Source organism: Schistocerca americana, chromosome 5, assembly GCF_021461395.2.
Source record: "Schistocerca americana isolate TAMUIC-IGC-003095 chromosome 5, iqSchAmer2.1, whole genome shotgun sequence".
Classification (NCBI taxonomy): Eukaryota; Metazoa; Arthropoda; class Insecta; order Orthoptera; family Acrididae; genus Schistocerca; species Schistocerca americana.
Window position 1 is genome coordinate 205,892,731 of NC_060123.1, and position 20,867 is coordinate 205,913,597.

A 20,867-nucleotide genomic window follows, 5' to 3' on the forward strand; every position below is an offset into this window, starting at 1 on the left:
GTGAAAACCGATAGTTGTATCAAGCAGCCAAAGATGGAGTGGAATGAATACTAGTTTAATTCATGTTCATCACACAACAAAAAATAAGTTTGTAGAATAATCGCTACGTGCTTGTGCAGTCATTCATGGAAGAGGATTGAAAATTACCGAGAACTTTTTTCATCGTTAATGAGAATCTACGTCCACTATTAGGAAACGTCACTCAACATATTTAATAGGTTCGTAGGAATATAACAAAATACAAGTGGTAACATTCATCATTTCACAGTACTACATGATTACGAACGGAATCTTTTCACAGCCCAAACGATGTGATGCAGTGGCTAAGATAATGCACTCGATTCTGAAGGTGCGTGGATCAAATATAAGTTAGTAGCTGCACTTGCCTTGGACAGAAATCTCCTTTCGTATCATGCATCGGTAATGGCTGAAAGTTGGGTCAGACACCCTTGGCGTGCTGAAGAGAAAGAAAGCGTTAAGTTGATATGAAGCTGGGAGTGTCCAATTGTCAAATCGACAAGACAAGAACAGAGCTATTCTGAAATAAGCTGCGCCCCTGCCGTAACAGCTATTGCTGCGGACCCCACTCCCTCCCCATAAACTACCTTCCCACAGTTTTTCTTCACAGATTTTGTAAATTTTATTACTCTGGAAACGGATTTAATGATAATGAAGCATTACAGAATAACGTTACTTAAATTGGCTTTTCCTTCTTCACTTTCTTCTTCGCCCTTGATGGATTAGTTGGTTCCACCTGTTCCAGTGCATAATGTCGAGCCACTTCTTCCATGGTCTTACCCTCTATATTGTCTCTCTAGACATGTACTCGAGAATTTGTTTACTTGCATCCATTGTATATATTTGTTCCCACCATCTCTTCCTTTTTGGATCTATACTCTTGTGCACTGAATCAACTTGTTATTCACTTGTAATGTCTTCATTTCTGAAGCGAAATTCTCTGATACATACTTAAACACTACGGGGAAATCATGTTTCCGCAATCTGGATCCTGCTCACGTCCCTTTGCGTGAGAACCCAAGGTTCAGATCCATAGAGTATCGTACATACGACTATGAAATTGTAAAATTGCATCTGTATGTCTTCCGTGGTTTTTATCTTTTTTACCACAGCTCTTATTGTTCCAATGATTGAATCAAAGTTTAAGATCTTGATATCGACTTCATTGTCGAAATCGCGACCCATGTCACAATCGAGATATTGGAAATAGGTCAGATGTACCTTTATTACAACATTTATTATAATTTTGTGTGTATGAAATCTTATGGGACAACTGCAAAGGTCATCAGTCCCTAAGCTTACACACTACTTAACCTACATTATCCTAAGGACAAACACATACACCCATGCCCGAGGGAGGACTCGAACCACCGCCGGGATCAGCCTCAGAGTCCATGACTGCAGCACCTTAGACCGCTTGGCTGATCCCGCGCGGCTATTATAATTTTACATTTTCACATCTGTTTTTACATGGATACTCTGCAAATCACTTTTAAGTGCCTGGCAGATGGTTCCTCGATCCACCTTCACAATAACACTCTATTATTGTACTGTCGAAAAGCGCGCGCAAAACACGAACACTAATACATTTCCGTGCGAACTCTGATTTCCCTTAGTTTATTATGATGATCGTTTCGCTCTATGAATGTCGGCATCAATAAAATAGTTTTGCGTTCGTAGGAGAAATCCTATATCACGTCCGTGACACTCTCTGCCCTCTTTCTCGATATTACAAAACGTGTTGCCTTTCTTTGAGCTTTCTCGATGTACTCCGTCAGTCCTATCTGGTAAGGATCCCACACCCCGCAACAGTATGCTAAAAGAGGGAGGACAAGCGTAGTGGAGACAGTGTCACTAGTAGACCTGTTACACATTCCAAGTGTCCTGCCAATAAAACGCAGCGTTGGCTACCCTTCTGCACAACGTTTTCGGTGTGTTTTTTCAATTTAAATTGTTCGCACCTGTAATTCCTACGTATTTGGTTGAATTTACTGCATTTAGATCTGACTGATTTATCGTGTAACGGAAGTTTAATGGATTCCTTTTAGCACTGGTGTGGATGACATTATACTTTTCATTATTTATGGTCAACTGCCAATTTTCGCACCATACAAATATCTTATCTAAATCGCTTTGCAATTTGTTTTTATCTTCTGATGACTTTAGTAGACCACTTTACCTCGAATACCATAATCTTATTAGCATTATGTATTCTGAGATGGTTATACCCACCAGCTCGTAAGTATTTGAAGAAAGTTATGATTAGCCCCAAGAGCTGCTGGTTAAATTTCTTCATTTAACAACCAGTTTCTGTTTCCAGACCAACGTCAGTTACATGTAGGCATTTACGTCACCATGTTAGGAGACACAAAATCATTGACATTAGACAAGTAAGTGAAGGGGAAATGGAAAAAGACAAGGATTCCTGGTCAGATGAGTATAGGGTAATATCAACAGCAGCAGAAAATGGTATAAAGGGAGTAGGATTCGTTACGAATAGGAAATTACTGCGAACCGTTCAGTGGTAGGGTTGTTCATATCAGAATCAACAACAAACCAAAATTGACAGTGATAGTTCAGGTATACACGTCTACGTCAAAAGTTTAAGATGAAGAGATAGAGAAAGTATAAGACGATACTGAAGGATTAATACATTATGTAAAGAGATCAAAATCTAATAGTCATGTGGGAGTGGAATGACTTTGTAGGGGTAGGAGCGGAAGAAAAGGTTACAGGAGAATATGGGCTTTGGACAAGGAATGAGAGACGAGGAGACTAATTGAGTTCTGCAATAAATTTCAGCTACTAAGAGTGAATACTCTGTTCAAGAATCACAGGAGGTGGAGGTATACTTGGAGAAGGCTGGGTGTTAATGGAAGATTTCAGTTATATTACATCATGGTTAGATTGAGATTCTGAAATCAGATACTGGATTGTGAGGCGTACCCAGGAGCAGATGTAGACTCAGCTCACAACGTAGTAGTGATGGAGAGTAGGCTGAAGTTTAAGAGATAAATCAGGAAGAATCAATATGCAGAGAAGTGGAAAACAGAAAGACCAATGAATGAAGAGATACGCTTGCAGTTTTCTAAGGCTATATACAGGGTGGTCCATTGATCGTGACCGGGCCAAATATCTCACGAAATAAGCGTCAAATGAAAAAACAACATAAAAAGCAACTTGTCTAGCTTGAAGGGGGAAACCAGATGGCGCTATGGTTGGCCCGCTAGATGGCGCTGCCATGGGTCAAACGGATATCAACTGCACTTTTTTAAATTGGAACCCCCATTTTTTATTACATATTCGTGTAGTACGTAAAGAAATATGAATGTTTTAGTTGGACCACTTTTTTCGCTTTTGATAGATGGCGCTGTAATAGTCATAAAGATATGGCTCACATTTTTAGACGAGCAGTTGGTAACAGGTATTTTTTTAAAATTAAAATACAACACGTAGATACAATTGAACATTTTATTTCGGTCATTCCAATGTGATTCATGTACCTTTGTGAACGTATCATTTCTGAGAACGCATGCTGTTACAGCGTGATTACCTGTAAATACCACATTAATAAATGCTCAAAATGATGTCCGTCAACCTCAATGCATTAGGCAATACGTGTAACGACATTCCTCACAACAGCGAGTAGTTCGCCTTTCGTAAAAAAACAAACAAAAACAAAAAAATAAGGTTCGCACATGCGCTGACAATGCGCTGTCGCATGTTGTCAGGTGTTGTCGGTGATCACGATAGCAAATATCCTTCAACTTTCCCCACAGAAAGAAATCCGGGGATGTCAGATCCGGTGAACGTGCGGGCCATGGTATGGTGCTTCGACGACCAATCCACCTGTCATGAAATATGCTGTTCAATACCGCTTCAACAGCACGCGAGCTATGTGCCGCACATCCATCATGTTGGAAGTGTATCGCCATTCTGTCATGCAGTGAAACGTCTTGTAGTACCATCGGTAGAACATTACATAGGAAATCAGCATACGTTGCACCATTTAGATTGCCATCGATAAAATGGGGGCCAACTATCCTTCTGCCCATAATGCCGCACCATACATTAACCCGCCAAGGTCGCTGATGTCCCACTTGTCGCAGCCATCGTGGACTTTCCGTTGCCCAATAGTGCGTATTATGCCGGTTTACGTTACCGCTGTTGGTGAATGACGCTTCGTCGCTGAATAGAAAGCGTGCAAAAAATCTGTCATCGTGCCGTAAATTCTCTTGTGCCCAGTGGCAGAACTGTACACGACGTTCAAGGTCGTCGCCATGCAATACCTGGTGCATAGAAATATGGTACGAGTGCAATCGATGTTGATGCAGCATTCTCAACACCAACGTTTTTGAGATTTCAGATTCTCGCGCAATTTATCTGCTACTAACGTGCGGATTAGCTGCGACAGCAGCTAAAACACGTACTTTGTTGCAGGTCGTGGTTGACGTTTCACATGTGGCTGAACACTTCCTGTTTCCTTAAATAACGTAACTATCCGACGAACGGTCCGGACACTTGGATTATGCCGTCCAGGATACCGAACAGCATACGTAGAACACACCCGTTGGGGAATTTTGATCACAATAGCCATACATCAACACATTATCTACCTTTCCCGCTGCTGGTAAACGGTCCATTTTAACACGAGTAATGTATCACGAAGCAGATACCGTCCGCACTGGCGGAATGTTACGTGATACCACGTACTTATACGTTCGTGACTATTAAGCGCATTCTATCACAAAGCGAAAAAAGTTGTCCAAGTAAAACATTCATATTTGAAACTTCCTGGCAGATTAAAACTGTGTGCCGGACCGAGACTCGAACTCGGGGCCTTTGCCTATCGCGGGCAAGTGCTCTACTACCTGAACTACCCAAGCACGACTCATGCTCCGTCCTCACAGCTTTATTTCTGCCAGTACCTCGTCTCCTACAGTCCAAACTTTACAGAAGCTCTCCCGCAAACCTTTATGAACTAGCACTCCTGAAAACAAGGATATTGCGTAGACATGGCTTAGCCACAGTGTTGTGTTGGCAGAAGAGCCAACACCGTGTTGCTAGTGGGGACCGAAATGTACGCGTTTTAGCTCACGCCGGCTGGCGTGAGGAGGGAAGGACTATACTGACGTGAGGTCTGGAAATAACAAGGAATTAGAATTCAGAAAGCGGACGAAATTTGTTTGATACTTAACTTTAATCCATTAATGATGAACGTCGCTCTTGACGGTATATGATTCACAATATTATCTGCTCAGAATAGTAACTGAATATGGCGTCTTGCTAGGTCGTAGCAAATGACGTAGATAATGGCTATGCTAAACTGTCGTGTCGGCAAATGAGAGCGTATGTAGACAGCGAACCATCGCTAGCAAAGTCAGCTGTACAACTGGGGCGAGTGCTGGGAAGTCTCTCTAGACTAGACCTGCCGTGTGGCGGCGCTCGGTCTGCAATCACTGATAGTGGCGACACGCGGGTCCGGCCGATTTAAAGGCTACCACCTAGCAAGTGTGGTGTCTGGCGGCGACACCACACACAGCATAGGGGATGTTTCCAGAATGAGATTTTCAATATGCAGCGGAAAGCGCGCTGATATGAAACTTAGATTAGTACTGTGGGCCAGACCGAGACTTCTGTAAAGTTTGGAAGGTAGGAGACGAGGTACTGGCAGAAGTAAAGATGTGAGGACGGGGCTTGAGTCGTGCATGGGTAGCTCAGATGGTAGAGCACTTGCCAGCGAAAGGCAAAAGTCCCGAGTTCGAGTCTCGGTCCAGCACACAGTTTTAATCTGCCAGGAAGCTTAAAAGCAGCGCACACTCCGCTGCAGAGTGAAAATCTCATTCTGGAAACATCCACTAGGCTGTGGTTAAGCCATGTCTGCGCAATATCCTTTCTTTCAGGAGTGCTAGTTCTGCAAGTTTCGCAGGAGAGCTTCAGGTGGCCGCTCCTTCAGCAGGGCCCGAGTAGGCACACGGGGGCAAAGGCTTGCTTTTTGTTGGGAGCTCCAACGTTAGGCGGATGATGGAGCCCCTTAGGGAAATAGCGTACAGGGCTGGAAATAATTCCAATGTGCACTCGGTTTGTCTGCCGAGGGGCCTCATCCAAGATGTGGAGGCGGCCTTGCCTGCGGCTATCGACCGTACGGGGTGCAGTCGTCTGCAAGTAGTTGCTCACGTCGGCACCAATTATGCCTGTCGCTTGGGTTCTGAGGCGATCCTCAGTTCGTACAGGCGGCTGGCGGATTTGGTGAAGACCGCTGGCCTCGCACGAGGGGTGCAAGCAGAGATCTCTATTTGCAGCATCGTTCCCAAAGTGGATAGGGGTCCTTTGGTTTGGAGCCGAGTGGAGGGTCTCAACCAGAGGCTTCGTTGACTCTGAGACGGTCTTGGCTGCAGATTTCTAGACTTGAGCTATTGGGTGGCGAATTGTAGGACGCCCCTAGATAGGTCAGGGGTGCACTACACAAAGGAAGCGGCTACTCGGGCAGCAGAATACATGTGGCGTGCACATGGTGTTTTTTCAGGCTAGGCAGTAGTGCGAGGTTTCCTGATGAACACTCACCAGTCGACGTGCAGGCAGGGAAATCAAGACGCGCTCAGTGTAAAGACACTTCAACTATCAAGATATTAGCAGTAAATTTTCAGAGTGTTCGGAATAAAGTTCCTGAATTTACTGCTCTCCAGGAAGCGTGTGGCACGCAAATTATATTCGGGACTGAGACCTGGCTCAGCCCTGAGATAGGAAGTTCTGAAATTTTAGTGTATCGGAAAGACAGATTAGACATCGCAGGAGGTGGTGTCTTCATTGCAGTTGACAAAAATATTGTGTCTACTGAGGTCGAAGTAGAGTGTGATTGTGAAGTTATCTGGACACGTTTAACAGGGCTAGGAGAAATAAAGTTAATTGTTGGGTGTTATTACCGGCCACCAGGTTCCACCGTGACAGTTCCAGAATCATTCGAAGGGAGTCTACACACTGTATGGCAGAAGTACCCGGACCATGCTATATTAGTCGGAGGCGACTTCAACCTACCTAATATAGACTGGGATGTCTATGAATTCATTTCAGGTGGTGCAGACAAGTCGTCGTGTGAATTACTTTTGAACACATTATCTGAAAACTGTCTTGAGCAGCTAAATCGACAGCCAACACGTAATGGAAATATTTTAGATCCGGTAGCCACGAACAGACCAGACCTCATCGACGGTGTCAGTGGTGAGACAGGGATTAGTGATCATGATGTTGTCATTACGACTATGGTTACGAAAGTTAAAAAGTCGGTCAAGAAGGCTAGGAGAGTATTCTTACTAGAAAGAGCAGATAAGCAGTTGCTAGCATCCCACTTAGTAAATGATCGACTTCATTTACATCCGGTACGATGGACATGGAAGAATTATGGGTAAATTTTAAACTCATTGTAAATCACGCATTGGACAAGTATGTGCCGAAAAAGTGGTTTACGGACGGAAAAGATCCACCGTGGTTTAACAGAGCAATTCCGAGAATGCTCAGGAAGTAAAGATAGTTGCACTCACGGTACATGAAATACCGGGAGAATGAGGACAGGTAAAAGTTAGTAGAGATTCGTGCTGCTGTAAAACGTCGATGCGTTAACCATACAACCACTACCACCGTCATAACTTAGCAAAAGATTTTGCTGAAAACCCAGGAGAATTCTGTTATTACTTAAAATCGGCAAGCGGGTCGAAGGCTTCCATCCAGTCACTCACTGATCAGTCTGGCCTGGCAACGGAATACAGTAAAACGAAAGCTGAAATTTTATATTTGGCATTTGAGAAACCTTTCACGCAGGAGGATCGTACAAACATACCGCCGTTTGAGTCTCGTACAGATTCTCGTGTGAAGGACAAAGTGACAGACATCCCTGGGGTTGTGAAGCAGCTGAATGGGTTGAAAATAATAAATCGCTAGAACCTGATGGGATTCCAATTCGGTTTTACAGAGAGTAATCTACTGCATTGGCTCCTTACTTAGCTTGCATTTATCGCGAATCTCTTGCCCAACGTAAAGTCCCGAGCGACTGGAAAAAACGCAGGTGACGCCTTTATATAAGAAGGGTAGAAGGACGGATCCTCAAAATTACAGACCAATATCCTTAACATCGGCTTGTTGCAGGATTCTCGAACATATTCTCAGTTCGAATATAATGAATTTCCTTGAGACAGAGAAGTTGCTGTCCATGCATCAGCACGGCTTTAGAAAGCATCGCTCCTGCGAAACGAAACTCTCCCACTTTTCACATGATATCTTGCGAACCATGGATGAAGGGTATCAGACGGATGCCATATTCCTTGACTTCCGGAAAGCGTTTGACTCGGTGCCCCACTGCAGACTCCTAAATAAGGTACGAGCATATGGGATTGGTTCCCAAATATGTGAGTGATTCGAAGAAAATGGTTCAGATGGCTCTGAGCAATATGGGACTTAACTACTGTGGTCATCAGTCCCCTAGAACTTAGAACTACTTAAACCTAACTAACCTAAGGACATCACACACATCCATGCCCGAGGCAGGATTCGAACCTGCGACCGTAGCAGTCGCGCGGTTCCGGACTGCGCGCCTAGAACCGCTAGACCACCGCGGCCGGCAGTGATTCGAAGACTTCTTAAGTAATAGAACCCAGTACGTTTTCCTCGATGGTGAGTGTTCATCGGAGGTGAGGGTATCATCTGGAGTGCCCCAGGAAGTGTGGTATGTCCGCTGTTGTTTTCTATCTACATAAATGATCTTTTGGATAGGGTAGATAGAAATGTGCGGCTGTTTGCTGATGATGCGGTGGTGTACGGGAAGGTGTCGTCGTTGAGTGACTGTAGGAGGATACCAGATGACATAGACAGGATTTGTGATTGGTGTAAAGAATGGCAGCTAACTCTAAATATAGATAAATGTAAATTAATGCAGATGAATAGGAAAAAGACTCCCGTAATGTTTGAGTAAACCATTAGTAGTGTAGCGCTTGACACAGTCACGTCGATTAAATATTTGGGCGTAACATTGCAGAGCGATATGAAGTGGGACAAGCATGTAATGGCAGTTGTGGGGGAGGCGGATAGTCGTCTTCGGTTCATTGGTAGAATTTTGGGAAGATATGGTTCATCTGTAAAGGAGGCCGCTTATAAAACACTAATACGACCCATGAAACACTAATACGACCTATTCTTGAGTACTGGTCGAGCGTTTGGGATACATATCAGGTCGAATTGAGGAGGACATAGTAACAATTCAGAGGCGGGCTGCTAGATTTTTTACTGGTAGGTTTGATCATCACGCGAGTGTTACGGAAATGCTTCAGGAACTCGGGTGGGAGTCTTTGGAGGAAAGGAGGCGCTGTTTCCGTGAATCGCTACTGAGGAAATTTAGAGAACCAGCATTTGAGGCTGAATGCAGTACAATTTTACTGCCGCCAACTTATATTTCGCGGAAAGACCACAAAGATAAGATACGAGAGATTAGGGCTCGTACAGAGGCATATAGTCAGTCATTTTTCCCTCGTTCTGTTTGGGAATGGAATAGGGAGAGAAGATGCTAGTTGTGGTACGAGGTACCCTCCGCCACGCATCGTATGGTGGATTGCGTAGTATGTATGTAGATGCAGATGTAAAGTTTGGAAGGTAGGAGACGAGGTACTGGCAGAAGTAAAGCTGTGCGGTCGCGTGTGAGTCGTGCTTGGGTAGCTCAGTTGGTAGAGCACTTGCCGGCGAAAGGCAAAGGTCCCGAGTTCGAGTCTCGGTACGGCACACAGTTTTAATCTAGCAGGCAGTTTCGTATCAGCGCACACTCCGCTGAAGTGTGAAACCCTCATTCTGGAGGCAATCATATTTCTTTACGTACTACACGGATGTGTAATAAAATATGGGGGTTCCTATATAAAAAAAACGCAGTTGATATCCGTTTGACATATGGCAGCCCTGTCTAGCGGGTATCTGGTTTCCCCCTTCAAGCTAGACGAGTTTCGGTCTTTGTTGTTTTTTGGTTTGATGCTTATTTCGTGAGATATTTGTTATCTCAGTAGGCTCTACAGTTGAAGAGGAATTGACACCTCTAAAAAGAGCAATCATAGAAGCCGGAAACAAAAATATTGGTACAAAGAAGGTAACTGCGAAGACACTGTGGGTAACAGAAGAAATTCTTCAGTTGATCGATGAAACAAGGAAATACGAAAATGTTCAGGGAATATCAAGAATACAGAAATGCAAGTCACTGAGGAATGAAACAAATAGGAAAGAAGTTAAGACGAAATGGGTGCATAAGAAACTTGAAGAAATCGAAAAATAAATGATTTTTGGAATGGCTGACTCAGCATATAGGAAAGTATAAACAACCTTTGGTGAAATTAAAAGCAACGGTGGTAACATTAAGAGTGCAATGGGGATTCCACTGTTAAAAGCAGAGGAGAGAGCGGATAGGTGGAAAGAGTACATTGAAGGCCTTTATGAGGGGGAAGATTTGTCTGATGTGATAGAAGAAGAAGGTGGTAGAGGATTCAATATTTGAATTGGGATTTAAGAAAGCTCTAGGTCAAATAGGGCAGAAGGGCTGGATAACATCCCCTCAGAATTTCTAAAGTCATTGGAGGAAGTGGCTCGAGAACCACTATTCACTTTGGCCTGTAGAATGTATGGGTCTGGCGACATACCTGGCCGGCTAGAGTGGCCGTGCGGTCCTAGGCGCTACAGTGTGGAGCCGAGCGACCGCTCCTGTCGCAGCTTCTAATCCTTCCTCGGGCATGGCTGTGTGTGATGTACTTAGGTTAGTTGGGTTTAATTAGTTCCAAGTTCTAGGCGACTGATGATCTCAGAAGTTAAGTCGCGTAGTTTTCAGAGCCATTTGAACCATTTTCAACATACCATCTGACATTCTATTAAATATCATGCACACCTTTCCGAAGACTGCAAGAGCTGACAGATGCGAGAATTATCACACAGTCAGCTTAACAGCTATTGCATTCAAGTTGCTGACAAAAATAATATACAGAAGAACTAAAGAGAAAATTAAGGATGTGTTGGATGACGATCAGTTTGACTTTAGGAAAGGTAAAGGTACAAGAGAGGCAATTCTGACTTTGCTGTTGATAATGGAAGCAAGACTGAAGAAAAGTCAAGACACTTTTATAGAATTTGTCGACCTGAAAAATCGTTTGACAATGTAAATAAAATGGTGTAATATTTTCGAAATTCTGAGAAAAATAGGAGTAAGCCATAGGGAGAGACGGGTAATATACAATTCGTACAGGAAACAAGAGGGAATAATAATAGTGGACGACCAAGAATGAAGTGCTCAGATTATAAACGGTGTAAGACAAGGGTGTAGTCTTTCGACCCTAATGTTCAATTTCTACATCAAAGAAGCAATGATGGAAATAAAAGAAAAGTTCAAATGTGGAATGAAAATTCAGGATGAAAGGATATCAAAGATACTTACGATTCGCTGATGACATTGCTATCCCGAGTGAAAGTGAAGAAGTAGTACACGATCTGCAGAATAGAATGAACAGTCTAATGAATACAGTACAGGGATTGAGAGTAAAGCGGTGAAAGACGAAAGTAACGAGAAGTAGGAGAAAAGAAAACAGCGAGAGACTAAATATCAGGATTGATGGTCGAAAATTAGATGAAGTTCAGGAATTCTGCTACCTAGGCAGCAAAATAAACAATGACGGACGGGGCAAGGAGGACATCAAAAGCAGACTAGCACTGGCAAAAAAGGCATTCCTGGTCAAGTGAAGTCTACTAGCATGAAACATAGGCCTCAATATGAGAAGGAAATTTTTGAGAATGTACGTTTGGAGCACAGCATTGTATGGTAGCGAAACATGGACTGTGGGAAAACCGGAACAGAAGAGAAACGACGCATTTGAAATGTGGTGCTACAGACAAATGTTAATAGTTAGGTGGGCTGATAGGGTAAGATATGAGGAGGTCCTGCGCAGAATCGGAGAGGGAAGGAATAGATGGAAAACACTGACAAGGATAAGGGACAGAATGATAGGACATCTGTTAAGACATAAGAGAATGATTTCCATGTTACTAATGAGAGATGTAGAGGGCAAAGCTGTAGAGAAAGACAGAGATTGCAGTATAGCCAGCAAGTGTTTGAGGACATAGGTTGCAAGTGCTACTTTGGAAGAGGTTGGCACAGTAGAGGAATTCGAGGCGGGCCGTATCAAACCAATTAGAAGAATGATGACTCAAAAGAAAGTAAGTCCATGATTTCGTCGGTGTTGTCACATCGTAACATTAATTGCGTCGTCTATCATAAACTGTGCTTGCACTAACGCTAGAAACGGAATGCCTTCGTTTCCAGCTGTAACCAACTGTTGATGCAACAAGAACGACTCCACTGTCTGGCAGTGTTTATAACTGAAGACGTAATTTACATTACAGTGTGACAACAGTGACGAATTCATAGACTTTATCATCCGACACCAATGATTTTCTAACGCTAGTAAGATTTGTAATTGCTTTTATGGACCTGATGATTATATGTGGCTCGAAAGTGGTTCTTAAATAAAGAAACTGATATCTGCTCTTGGTGGTAATTATGAAGTTCTTCTTTTTATCAGTGAATATGTTCATGTTGTACTTAGAAGCCAACAGACGAAGCTGGTAATTACACTTTGAAGATTATCGTGTTTTTCTTGAAATATTATTTGATCATTTCCGTAAAGTAACGTACATTTATACCTCTTGACCTTTAAGCCATAAGCGATATTTTATTTCCAAGCGCTGTCTAAGTCACTTAAGCCTACGTTCAACGCATTTGTAGATGGACCAAATATGTGTCTAACTCCTTGTATCATTTTCAATCGCTTAGGTAAGGTATGTCCATATTTGATAGCAATTTTTATCTCTGTGTAAAGAAGTTTTACAGATTTCATTGAATGTATTGGGAAGCTGTTTTTTCCATAATTTGCCATAAAATAGGCGTCTGTTAAACTAATAAAATCTTTTGCATAATCTAAAAGTGCTCTGTGCGTCTCTCGATTAGCTATATTGACTAAAATATATTAACTGCATGACTTGTAAATAAATAGCTAATTTAATAGAATTGATAAAAAGTTTGAAGTAAAACAAAATCCATGTTTTTTATTGATGGCAGCTATAGGATTTCGGTTTTGCCCCTAAAAATTGGATTTAGGAGAAAGAAGCTGAAACGAAAAACTAAGAATTTCGCTTACCGCCAATTACTAAAATTGTACTTTGTATTTCCTTGCTTTGAGCAAAGGAAACTTTTTGGATATGACATGGAAGTCGGTTTTAGCAGCTATCTCGTATTCTGTCCACAAAATAGGTAACTTTGTGTCTGATTTTACCCATACTCGAGCTTAAGTAGTTCCTTATCAACTGTAATTTGCTGAAACTGTGTTTGCAAGATGGTGCAGTTTCTGGTGTTTATTTAATCCTCCTGAAAGCTATTTCAGTCCTTGGATAAGCATCTCTTAACTATACTTGAAAAGACATTCATAATATAGAAATGGGAACCTGTGTCAGTACACTTGATCGGCTCTTTGACATACCATCTCTCCTATGTTTGTCACATAAATGAGATTCAAGATAAGATACAGAGCCTTCATTTAAGCCGTTCCCTGACAGAAGATTAATGTCATACGAAATGGTGTAATATATGTGAGATTGAGTGCTTGATCAATGCAGCCGGATACCACTGGCGGAGGATAGGATTATTTACATGAGGGCTCAACTGAGATGAAAGGAGTAATGGTCTCAACAGGCAGATCAACTAACAACTGCCGTAATATTTTTAATCAGCCACAGAAGGCTTGTTCTCGAATTAATTCTTATTTACGCAGAAGAAAGATTAGGGAAAGGCAAACCTACGTTTCTATCATTTGTAGACTTAGAGAAAGCTTTTGACAATGTTGACTGGAATACTCTCTTTCAAATTGTAAAAGTGGCAGAGGTAAAATACAGGGAGCAAAAGGCTATTTACAATTTGTACAGAAATCAGATGGCAGTTATAAGAGTCGAGGGACATGAAAGGGAAGCACTGGTTGGGAAGGGAGTAAGACAGGGTTGTAGACTCTCCCCGATGTTGTTCAATCTGTATATTGAGCAAGCAGTAAAGGAAACAAAAGAAAAATTCGGAGTAGGTATTAAAATCCATGCAGAAGAAATAAAAACTTTAAGGTTCGCCGATGACATTGTAATTACATCAGAGACAGCAAAGGACTTGGAAGAGCAGTTGAATGGAATGGACAGTGTCTTGTAAGGAGAATATAAGATGAACATCAACAAAAGCAAAACGAGGATATTGGAATGTAGTCGAATTAAGTCGGGTGATGCTGAGGAAATTAGATTAGGAAATGAGACACTTAAAGTAGTAAAGGAGTTTTGCTATATGGGTAGCAAAATAACTGATGATGGTGGAAGTAGAGATGATATAAAATGTAGACTGGCAATGGCAAGGAAAGCGTTTCTGAAGAAGAGAAATTTGTTAACATCGAGTATATATTTAAGTGTCAGGAAGTCATTTCTGAAAGTATTTGTATGGAGTGTAGCCATGTATGGAAGTGAAACATGGACGATAAATAGTTTGAACAAGAAGAGAATAGAAGCTTTCGAAATGTGGTGCTACAGAAGAATGCTGAAGATTAGATGGGTAGATCACATAACTAATGAGGAAGTATTGAATAGGATTGGGGAGAAGAGAAGTTTGTGGCACAACTTGACCAGAAGAAGGGATCGGTTGGTAGGACATGTTCTGAGGCATCAAGGGATCACCTGTTTAGTACTGGAGGGCAGCGTGGAGGGTAAAAGTCGTAGAGGGAGACCAAGAGATGAATACACTAAGCAGATTCAGAATGATGTAGGTTGCAGTAGGTACTGGGAGATGAAGAAGCTTGCACAGGATAGAGTAGCATGGAGATCTGTATCAAACCAGTCTCAGGACTGAAGACCACAACAACAACATACGCAAAAGATGGCAAACAGTATACTTCCTCCAGCACCCGCTCGTTGACTTTTAACATCTTACAATACATTAGCGGTGTAGCAGCAAAAACTATAATGTTGAACATGAGCAACTGTGAGGCGGCTGCTATGTTGTGGTACATTGTTGCCATATAAATTACTTTATGGATTTTTAGCGATAGACGTCTGTTCGGTAGTAGTCGTTTTCTTTATTAAGCAACGTGGACGAAACGTCACTGTAGAAATGATACTGCGACAACATCGTGCACATGACACCATGAAAGTAATAGGGTCCGAAACATGATTTTATCATTGAAATAGGAACGTAAATATACCTTAAAAATTCTTTAAGTGAAACTGATAATTATTTTGTCCGAATACATAATCATTGTCCACATGTAGAAAACATGGCATACTGTACCACCACAAAAGAAAAACAATTCCTACAAGTACTTAAGCATACATTGTAAAAAGCTGAAAATATGTAACTGAACTGGTTTGTGGTGAATTCCACAAGCCTGTTATTCGGCTGGATCAGTGAGAAACGAATTCTGTTCCATGTTCCTCGAAACTGATCACCTCACTGAACCACGAGCGTTAAGTTTGAATGTAAGAAATTGTATGTTAAAGACCTGAAACCGCTGCAAACAATATTAAGCCATGCTATAAGATTCTGGCCAGGTTCTCACCTTACATTCGTAACTCGTCGCATGAGAAGGATCATCAACATGCAACTTCAGACAAATTAATATTTAGAACGTTCATAACGGAGCTGCAGCACGTGACCATGCGGGAAATTCGACGGAAAACAACCTGACCAGACTACATGAAGCTGCTTAGTGTGATTCAAACGAGCATGTACAAAGACAACACGCGGTCTTGCTCCTTGCCATTGGCTACCATTTACACTCGCCAGAGTGTCTTACTTCAGACACCTCTTCGCATATAGTCAAAGACTGTATCTTGAGCAATCGACCATTCGGTACAGAATATCTTGCAGTACGCTTACGATCTACAGTACACGAAAAAAGACATTGCGGAAAGCAACTTTCAAGGAGTTTAGGAGCTGGGAACATTGAGCTTGTACGTTATCACCTCGAAAGGAGAACGCAGCGCCGCGATGTTGCTAATAGGGCTAGACAATAAGGTGGAGGATACTGTTTCGAAATTGCGCAGCGCTCAAATTACTCTAAATAACGACGGTCAGCGTTCCATGCCTCTACTAAATGTTACTTTTGAATACAGTGTGGGAGCAAACAGTGATCAATGTTATTACTAATATTTACTATCAAAAACAGTCTTGATTACACATTATTTATGTCGGTGACCGGTTTCGACCACAACTGTGGGCATCTTCAGACCTACAAGTCAAATACAAAGTTTGATCAAACGGCTACATGCATTAAAGGAAAAAATATAAAGCTACAAAGTTATAAAACGAATTACCAGTGAGTAACAACCTCCTTCTGGTGGTAAATCACTACTGGAGAAACCAGTGCACGTCTTACTATATACACCGGAGGCTCCGCCCACTTCTGACACAATGATGTCATCGCTAACCGGGGGCCGAACCGCACAATAACCCTGGGTTCGGTGTGGGACGGCGCAGGGGTGAAGTGGACTGCGGTAGTCGTCGTGGGGTTGTGGACCACTGCGGCTGCGGCGGGGACGGAGCCTCTCCGTCGTTTCTAGGTCCCCGGTTTACATAACATAACATGATTGAAATCGGTCGAGTAGTTCAGGAGGAGAGGTGGAACATATATGTACACACACACACACACACACACACACATACACACACACACACACACACACACAATGTATGGATAATGCTGCCACTTACATGGCACATAAGTCGAAGGAGTAGTTTCCAGCAGGTAAATCCTTTTTCAAGGTCGGGCAGCTGGAAGTGCCGATTGAAACCCAGCAAGTAAACTTTTGTGCAGGGGGTTGGAGGTCTATTGGGTCGGGAGAGATAGGGGTAGGAACGTCGGGGTAGTCTAGAACGTGTGTATCACAATGGATGGCTGTGTGAATCTATGGCAGCTGAGTAAAACGATTGACAAAGATTCGGTTGCAATTTAAGGGGATAACATATATAAATTTGTTCTAATTAGTAGTGAAAAATATTACGGGAGCAATGAAACGCAGTAAACGTTCAAATAACCACCCTTACTTGTGAGTAAGCTCTGAAAGAGCAGCCTTGGTCCATCGATAGCGTCATAGGTAGGAAAAGAAAGCGCAGAGTCAATGAAAGGACAAGAGTTGCATCAGGATAGCTCAGTGAATTTGCAACAGACGTCGTGACACTCTGAACATATTCATTATCGTACAAGATAGGGCATTGTGTTCTTTGCTAGTGAATAATGACTGAAATAATCGTATGGTATTGTTGGCCAGGAGGCCCCATTCGCGGGAGGTCGGCCGCCGTATTGCAAGTCCTCTTTAGTTGACGCCACGTCGGCGACTTGCGAGTCAATGATGATGAAAATGATGACGAAAGAGACACAACACCCAGTCCCCTGGCGGGAATCGAACTCGGGCGCCCTGCGTGGTAAGCGGTAACGCTACCGTTACGTTACGAAGGTGGACTGTTCGAAATGCAGTACCTGTGACGTATTAGTATCTGGAAGTAGGAGCTGTGAGTGACGAGAAATGGCTTTTACAAATTCAGAAATTCAACAATTAGTCAAGTCCCAAAATGGTGGCTTCCTGTTAGGTACTTAATTCTGTTTTGAAACTGAAGTGACTAAAGTACTATTAAGTATGAAGAATTTATAGCAATATCATGTTATCAAGACTATTTATAAAACCAGTTAATTATATAGGGTCTAAAACAACGAACCTTGTTATCTGACTGCATCATATGAAAAGGATTTTTTTAGAGCAGTGTAGTTAAATTTGTGCGTTTTTCTATTAGGACGTATGCACAGTATTAATCAGGCACTTGTGACTGATATTTATGAATAACGGGTAAGTTGTTGATTTATTTATTGTTGTTAGAAACCACAGCACGCGTATTGTTACCTAGTGCATATGGGTATTCAAATCGTAACCGCAAGAATTATTCAATAATGATTTCATAAAACAAATACGAAGTGTTGTATGTCACTATTGCAGCAGGAATAATCTGTCCTCAGAGTCGACTACTCAGTCCTCAAAACAAAATGCCTTTTTTATGCGGTGTAACTTTAAGTAGGTGTGGTATGTTAGTTAGGGTCTACGACCTGGTAGCTAATGCTGCTCTGACCGTCCGTTCATGCTAAACTATTAAAACACTATGAAATTTACTAAATGCCTACTACTTCTGCCTGGGAAAGTCTTCCTTTGTTAATGTCTCTGACCGGACATCACAAGAACGCCTCCTAAGTCTGACAATGGGGGTGCCATTATCCAACACCACTTCCTGATCTGAAAAAAAATTGTTCTGGAATGTCCTACGAGGACACTTCATCGGCCTCATACCACCAGAGGGACTCACAAACTTTATTTTCTGTAGAACTTGTTTAATGGTATCTCTTGAAAGACCATCTCTTGGTCTCGCAGTAACTTCGAACGATGTTTCTCCTTTTACATATACTGAACGCAGTGTACGTTGTATGGGAGAGACACGTTTCGTAATACCTCGTTATTAGACATGGTTTTTGTTAAGCGTTATCCATCAAGTCTAGAAATTTTGGCATTCATTCCTGACCGATTAGGCTCGGTTGTTTCATCGGTAGCTTGTTGGTATGCGTCCGTGCGTTGTTTTTAATTGGCTGTGTGGGAGTGAATTTTTTATGTAGCGTCCTGGCAGATTGCTCTGTGTGTTGGATCGAGACTCGAAACCAAGACCTTTGAATTTCGCGGGAAAGTGCTCTACTGACTGAGCTACACAAACAGGAATCACGACTCACGACTTGTCCTCATAGCTTTACTTCCAGCAGTACCTCATCTCTTACCCTTCTAATTCACAGAAGTGCTCCTGTGTAACTCTCTTTACTAGCACTCCTGGAAGAAACGATATTGCGGAGATGAAGCTTAGCCACATACTGGAGGACTAAGCAATTTCTCCACAATACCCTTTCTTCCAGAAGTGCCAGTCCTGCAAGTTTTGCAGAAGAACTTCTGTGAAGCTGAGAAGGTAGGAGACGAGGTTCTAGCAGAAGTATAGCTGGGAGGACGGTTCATGAGTCATCCTTGGGTAGATCAGTCGGCAGAGCACTTTTCCGCATAAGGCAAAAGTCTTGGTTTTCAGCTATGATCTGGTACATAGTATGAATCTGCCAGGCAATTTCTTGTCAACACACACTCCGTTGCAGAGTGAAAAATTTATTCCCGGATCCCACTATGTTTATTTTTCTTGTTGTGATTGCTGCCTACTTGACAGTGGCATGTAGAGGTCGATACAGCATTCTGTCTAATGGAATAGTACTGTCCTATCATGCTTTCAGTTTGTGTATTGTAGTTGTTTAAAAATTGCCACTTGCAAATTGTACGTGATGTGGCAGTAGTGTAGCATAATTCTCTACCGTTGGTGTGCAAACAGTGTGTCTATGTGTTATTTATCATTCAAGACATAGTGCGCCCAGAAACAGGTGTACTGAAATCCTACTGTATATGTAGCTACTGTTGTTGTCTCTTATAAACAGCAGAGGAAGCGCGGGCGTGGGTTACGTAAGGATACCATAGTGAATCGGTCGTGTCCTTCAATCCTATCTGGCAGGGATTTCCATACGATGCTGGAGTACTATAGAAGACGACTTAAAAGACTAATACAGGCAATTTATTTAATAGATTTGCTGCACGTTGTATGTGTTCTGGCAATAAAATATAGTCTTCAACTTGTCGTTCCATATAGCCTAAACATAGCTGCACATAATAACAATATTTCGCCTTGCTCCGTGGTGTGCCAAACAACTCAAAGTCAAAGAATCGGGGCCAGTGTACTCAAAATATAACCATACGAGTGTGTCACGTTGTACCAATCATCTTAATGGACGTGCGCACTATAACATCTGAGATGATTCGTGGGGCATTTCAGCATATCATACGGTGGCTGAGCCAAGTGCTGCCTCAGGCTGATGGCTTGATGACTTGCAAGCACTAGCAGTTCCTGCATGTGTTCTGCATTCCACATGCACCATCGTATGACCCAAAAGAGTGTCAAATATGAACTGACCCATCAGCCACAATAAGGAATTGGCTTGACGTCTGTAGGCTATACTGGTCGATGTTCTGTGAGATGACGGAATCACAAAATGCACCCTTGTCTTGGAGGTTCAGGTTGGGGTGGGGCTTATGAAGTAAAGTGGTTCTGCGATGTGGATTGTTTCCCATGCACCACAAATACTGGGTGTCAGCTGCAAGCAAAGTGTCTAAGCCAGTATCAGGCACACTTCTTCAGTAATGGGCACTGGAGTGAGTCCAACACAAGTGCACAACAGAAATGCCTTTGGTAGTCATTAAACATAGACCTAGGGGCTATCAGTGTAAGTTGTTTAAAATGATGACTGTACACTCCCACGGTGTAATTGATACATAGAAAAGATTTTTTTTAGACAGCTACTCACCCACCTTTGAGAGGTGTGATATTTGTATATTTGTTACTTACCACCGTTGCGTTGCGGTTCTAAAAAACAGACCTTTCAATATGCCAGCTATCTTAGTTGACTTTTCTTTTAAATTTTCCACCGCCTCACAGAGTGCTATGTTCACTGTAAACTTATAGGGATGGACTCATACAACACATAATATATCCGGCGACATCTTGGTGATCCTTTGACCATAGACCTCACCGGATATCATCTTGTGTGATGAATTACAATGATAAGAATAATAAATATGGTAACACGTTATAGCGATAAGGAAAGATATAGTATGGTTGGATAATAAATTTTAGCGATAAGGATAATAAA